The sequence below is a fragment of the Mesocricetus auratus genome, unplaced genomic scaffold (genome assembly GCF_017639785.1).
Source record: "Mesocricetus auratus isolate SY011 unplaced genomic scaffold, BCM_Maur_2.0 contig_4858_pilon_obj, whole genome shotgun sequence".
Classification (NCBI taxonomy): Eukaryota; Metazoa; Chordata; class Mammalia; order Rodentia; family Cricetidae; genus Mesocricetus; species Mesocricetus auratus.
The window spans coordinates 27,617-33,573 of record NW_024432175.1 but is presented as its reverse complement, the minus strand read 5'-3'; the positions used below and the strand labels follow the sequence as shown (position 1 = coordinate 33,573).

Sequence of the window (5,957 nt, the reverse complement as noted above, 5' to 3'; positions counted from 1 at the left end):
GAAATACATGTTTATTTTAATAAACAAATCACAGTTGATCTATTTTGTAACTCTTTAAAAGAGAAACCTCTCACACCTGTGGGTCTTGATGTGCCAATAATAAAACAGAAACATTGTGAAGATTAGCTAGCATCACTCATCCAGAACACACAAAGGCACTTGCAAGTGCACACACACACACACACACACACACACACACACACACACACACACATATATGAAACTGACTTTAGACCAGAGAATCACATTGGAGTAAAAACAAATGCTAATGCAGAGGTTATGCAGTTAAATTTCTGGACTCCTTTGTTGATGTCATTTTCTTGTCTTAAGGGAAGAGAATGATCACAGACCATATGTAACTTTAACTAATACAGCCTGCTAATTAAAATTATAATTGCAATCTCATTCATTCTGTGATTTATAATTTGTAAGCAAATTAATAGCATTTTTAATTAAACTTATTTAAATTATCACAATTATTAAATATAAGTAAAGTTGAACTCCTCAACTTTATTATCTTTACCCACTCATTCACCAAACACATTGTCTCTATTTACATAACACACTTCTTTTACTGCCTATAAATGCCACTCATCCTTAAGATGTCCATGTTTTCTGACCTGTGTAGAAATTCTAAATTTAGGCTCAGTTTCAGTTGAACTATTGCCTCTTTTATTTCAAATAACAATATTTCACAAGTTAGGAAATTGTAAAGAGCAGCCGTCTTGAAAAGTTATAGTAGTATCAGATACTCATATTAATTACCCATTGAAACATACCATTTCTGCACATTGTGTAAATCTCAATATTGAATAAAATGATCCATATTTTATCATCTGAGCCCTGATTTTTCTTTTGCTGAAGATTATATAAATCAAGAATTATATTTTGTATATAATTTTATCACACTCCCTTTACCTACACAACTTTTCAGATCTTAAATTTATTTAAATATTATGACTAGAATTCCCAAAATCATTTAGAATATACATGTGTGATTTAACATGGGAACATGGGTTGTCACGCCCATCTGCTGTGTAAAATCTAAAAACTTCTGTCAAAGCTTAATATGTCATGAGCTAGAAGTAGCATTCTAATGCAGAGTGGTCAGAGTGTATGAAGAGGATCACAAGCCAGGCACAGCGTGATCACCTTCAGTCCCAGGTATCAGTTGCCTAAAGTGGGAGAATTGCATGTTTAAAGCTTTTGAGACACATGGTGAATTCATGACCAGCCTGAGCTCTTTAGCAAGACCATGTCCCAAAATGAAAACAATAACAAAACATCTTAACACTGAGCAATTTTGTGGTGGAAACCCAGCTAAATGCTCTGAGTGTTCTTGTTGAATAGTCCCAGTATGTCCTGTGAGATGAGTATATTTTGATCACCAAATAATGATTGAGGGATTTAGGTGTGGAGATGAAATAATGGGTAGCTGAAAAATATTGTCCACATGTCAGAAGAAAATTGTTTACTGATGTAATAATGTTTACAGTTACATGAATAATTGTGTCTTTGACTTAGTCTTATATAAATTCTTAAAAATCCTCATTTCTACAGATCACCTATGCATTATGCTTGTGCATATGGCCATCCTGATATAGTGACCATCCTACTACGCTGGAATTGCGACGTTGAGCTCCGTGACAGTTACAAACGCACAGCACTAATTAAGGTAAATAGTAGCCAACAGTTTCAGTATGACATGGATTTGCTGTAAATGCTGAGAATAAACATGATTTTTCTCAACTAAATGCAAATAATTAGTGAAATCCTTGGAATTCTCATCTTGAGTTTCTTATCTTTCCAATGTATTACTTGATGTAATACTCACAGGCTTCACAGTATGGCTATGAAGAATGTCTGACAATTTTATTAGAACATGGTGCCAATGCAAATGCAATTGACAACAGTGGGAGCACAGCTCTGCACTATGCTGTTTATTATATAGAGAACATCTCAATGGTATCAAAACTGCTGGAATACCAGCATAAAGAACAAGGTAGAGACCACACAGCTTTAATTTCCAAACTATTTGGACTGGGTTTGCTTTACCAAGACTTATTTGCATATACATAATTTGATTCACCAAATCTAATAAGGCCTGCACATGGATATTTAAAAATATTTCATTGAAATTCTGATACAACTATGACATTAGAATCTCTGTAAAGGTAAGTTTAATATATGAATTCTCAAATTTCAGGAAGCTAAAACATCTCTAGAAGAGTGGGGTTTGATGGGACCTCATTCCTTCCCAATGATATTTCACACTTTCCTTTGATTACATGATTACTTCTGTGATGAATGTTATAAAGAGAATTGCTGGCAATATTACTCTGGAAGTTGTAAATGTATAACCACAGAGTTCATAAAATACTGACGGGAACCTTCTGGCTTGTTTGTTTTTTGGTTTATGAGACAGGATCTCATATAGTCCAGGTTGGCCTTGAACTTTTTATGTAGATGAGGATGGCACTGGTCTTCCTACCTTCATCTCTAAAATGCTGGGCTTATGGCCATTCTCCATCATGCCTCTCTGTGTGTTTGTGCAGCTCTGGTTGTCCTGGAACTCTGTCTCAGCCTTCCAAATGCTGAGGCTAATGGCATTTTCTCCCATACCCAGTTAGGTTAGCGTTTTTTCATTGTGCTAAAATGACCCACATGGATGATTATCAGATTTTGTCCTCATAAAATTTATATTTCATTTCTCATTTGTATTTTGCCTAAATGTAAAAATAACTTTAAGTAGTAACTAAAAAGCAAGTGACCTAAAAATAAATTTTAAATAGATGTGTGTCAGATGTGTATAAGAGATCTTACGAATGAGATATTACTCTTCTTATGATGGGAAAAATTCCCATGGACCTTTTGCTAATAAGCTACCAAAGTTCCTTTGCATCCCATGCCATCTAATTTACAACCTTGTCCTAAGTGATCCATTTGGAGCAGAGTGTCTGCTGTGGTTTCCTGTTACTGTAAATAGAAAGAGTCTACTTAGCTCTTCCACTGCCTGGTAGAAATGTAGTTGTTTCTGGAATTCGGTCAAGGCCAGGACATTGATTGTTTGCCACAAAAGAAGATATAAAGATCACACATATGTCTCCATATTTCATGCTAGACTTGTCCTGTTCAAGTTTATCTTAGAGATGAACATGATATTTATGTGAGGCATGGCATTTCTGGGAAATTAAATATTCTTTTGGAATACTATTTACTGTTTTGTTCATTAGACATAAAAGACACAGCCCATCCTCAAGCAGCTTTAGTTTAGCTGGGAGCAATCACATCCTCCATAATTACGTAGTGAATGGCAAGGTGGACACAATGCTCAGAGAGCTAGCTCACGCTTGAATGAGTGTTGTGAGCAAGAACTGGTGTTCATGGGCAGCTCCAGGCATGCAGAGGCTTTTGCAAGGGCAGAGTAGCAGGTGGAAAAGCAATGTGGGGTGGGAAGGCCCAGGCAGTGGTTCACAGAGCCATCAGCAAACGCTAAGCTCCACTGTGTCTTCCATCTGATTTCTTCGTGAGAAATACAAAGTCCTGAGAATCATGAGTTGTTGTTTCTGTCACCAGTAGAAGGGCATTTCACCCCTTACACTGACTTAACAGGGAAAAATGAGAGCCTGATAAAATTGTTAGCAAGCAAGGACACAATAAAAAGGACAGAAGAAGCTGATGAACCAGAGAGGTAAGGTTAATTCTTTTATATATTTTTCTTCGTGGCATTCTATGGTGGGTACAGTCACTCAAGCCCAAACCATTAAGTAGGTATGAAGAACAATTAGACATTCTTAGTAGGATGCCAAGACATAATTTCAATTATATAGACAGGCAATTATCCAGACTAAGCAACACTAAAACGAGCATAGCAGTGTAACATGGAAAATGAATGAACTCATAGACAGATATTGTGGTTCAAACCTCAAACTGAAGATAGAAAAGCAAAACAGTCAGCCACTAGCCTCAAACTGAAGCTAAGGCTGAAAGGGATGATCAATGAAGGAACTCTTCACCAAGTCTCAAACTGCTTCTCTCATCAGTTTGGCTGGAGAATGAATGCCTGATCTGAGCCTTATCTTCAGTGTGGCCAGTGAATCAACCCCTCCTAGAGAATACAGAAAACCCTCCTTCTGTCTTTTATACCCCTCTAGTGCTGGGATTAAACACATGTGATCTGTGACTCCTTCAGACTGATTCAATCTCATGTATCATCAGTGGTCTTGAACTCAGAGAGATTGGTCTACCTCTTAATCCTTGTCCTAGGTTTAAAGGTGTGTACCACTATGTCCTAGCTTCTGCCTTCTGGGGTTAAAGATGTGTGCATTGCTGCTGGATCCTCCAGCAGGTAGAACAGGGGAAGGGCTAGTCAGTCTCTTCCTAGGGCTGAGCAGGATGGTGAGTGCCAATGACTCAGAACCCCTCACCCCAACTAGTTACAGGGGAGAAAATACACACTGAGTCTGAAGCTTGTTGAAGCAGCATCTGGATTTATTCCAACATGCAGGAACTTATATAGGGCTGAGGTAGGGGTTGGGAATCTTAGGATAGGGTAAGGTGATGATGTGAGGAGTAAGGGCCAATAATATGCCACAAAGCTGGGAGGTAGCTAGGCAGGGGGCAGTCATACATCATGCCTTGCTGAGTCACCCCCACATGGAGGTTATAGACCAGAGACAGGCCGCCAAACTCTAGCCAGGCTCAGGAGGTTAGACTGGGCCTCACATCCAAGCCTTTCTAGGCCCAACACTTGGCTTCTATGAATTGTGGCTGACTTTGCTTTCTGAACCCTCAGGCAAGTTTTAATAAATCATAAATAATATATCACTCATTTTTCTCTAATACGAAATGAAGCTACAACTGACATAAGAAAAATTATACACATTAAGTATATACAATACATGCAACAAGTTCATCCACAATGTCTAGTCCTTTTGCATTTGACAAATACAGAGAAAATATCTTAATCCATTTGCATTTGACAAATTCATAAAATACTTCATTATTCTATCTTGGTGACTTCAAAGTCTTGTACCTAATTAATATTATATTCTAATTTGTATTATCAAATTATATTTTAATGTGTCTCAGACTTTTATACTTTACATATCTTTAGTGAATTTCTTTTCTGAGTCTGGAAAACAATAAAAACTACAACTATCTAGTCTTCAACTCCCTGAGAGGCCCTAGAAGGAAATAATATTAACTGAGAAAGCAGGAAGTGCTAGCAATAGACTTCCAAAAAATGTGAGAAATAACAGAAACAGCTGGCTACCTGGACAGTCACCCAAGGTTCTTCTGCAATTTAGGGGCATGTATCAGTCTGCCTATAAGTCTCTGGCAGACTTTTCTGTGAAGCAGGATTCCACTAAGAGCTATCCTGCCTTGCCTTGGCAAGGTTTTGTAGTCACTCTTTTTTGTGTCCTGTTTGTCCAGATTGGACAGCACTTTGTCAGCAGTTGAGGCAACTGCACTTTCTTGTCCAGTGGCTTACCTTTACCACAAAGAAAGTAAACTCCATGTGAGTTTCTTGGATGTTCATCATCTTCTCTTAAGTAGATTAATGCTTCCAGGAGCAAACATATTTCATTGTCATGAAAAGAGCACTATGATGGGCCAGGATTTCCAGTGCCTTGTAGGAACCACTTGAGACCTGGAGACTGCACACTGAGGATCCCATCCTGGCAGGATCCACCCCACCCAGAGACTGCCAGCATCCTAGTCCCATTCTCTTCCGGCCGGACTAGGTAAGCCTGGGCCTGTGTCAGTCCCACCTTCAGTGCTTTGCTTGGAGTCAGCTGAGGCCTGGGGATTACACACTGCAGATCCCATCCCGATGGGGTCCAGCCCACCCTGAGATTTCCAAGGCCCCAGTACTAAGACTGCCTCTATCCACAAGAAGAGGAGAGCCACCAGAGTATTGGACCTGCTTGCACCCCCTGGAAGGGAACCTTGGT

General features: G+C 38.8%; 1 long non-coding RNA gene across 1 annotated transcript; it reads left to right on the top strand.

Moving 5' to 3' along the window:
* The first annotated feature begins 3,496 nt into the window (after nucleotides 1-3,496).
* LOC121138313 lies at nucleotides 3,497-4,181 on the top strand. Its single transcript, XR_005875404.1, has 2 exons — nucleotides 3,497-3,691; nucleotides 4,044-4,181. It is a non-coding gene; the product is annotated as an uncharacterized LOC121138313 (long non-coding RNA).
* Nucleotides 4,182-5,957: the final 1,776 nt, after the last annotated feature.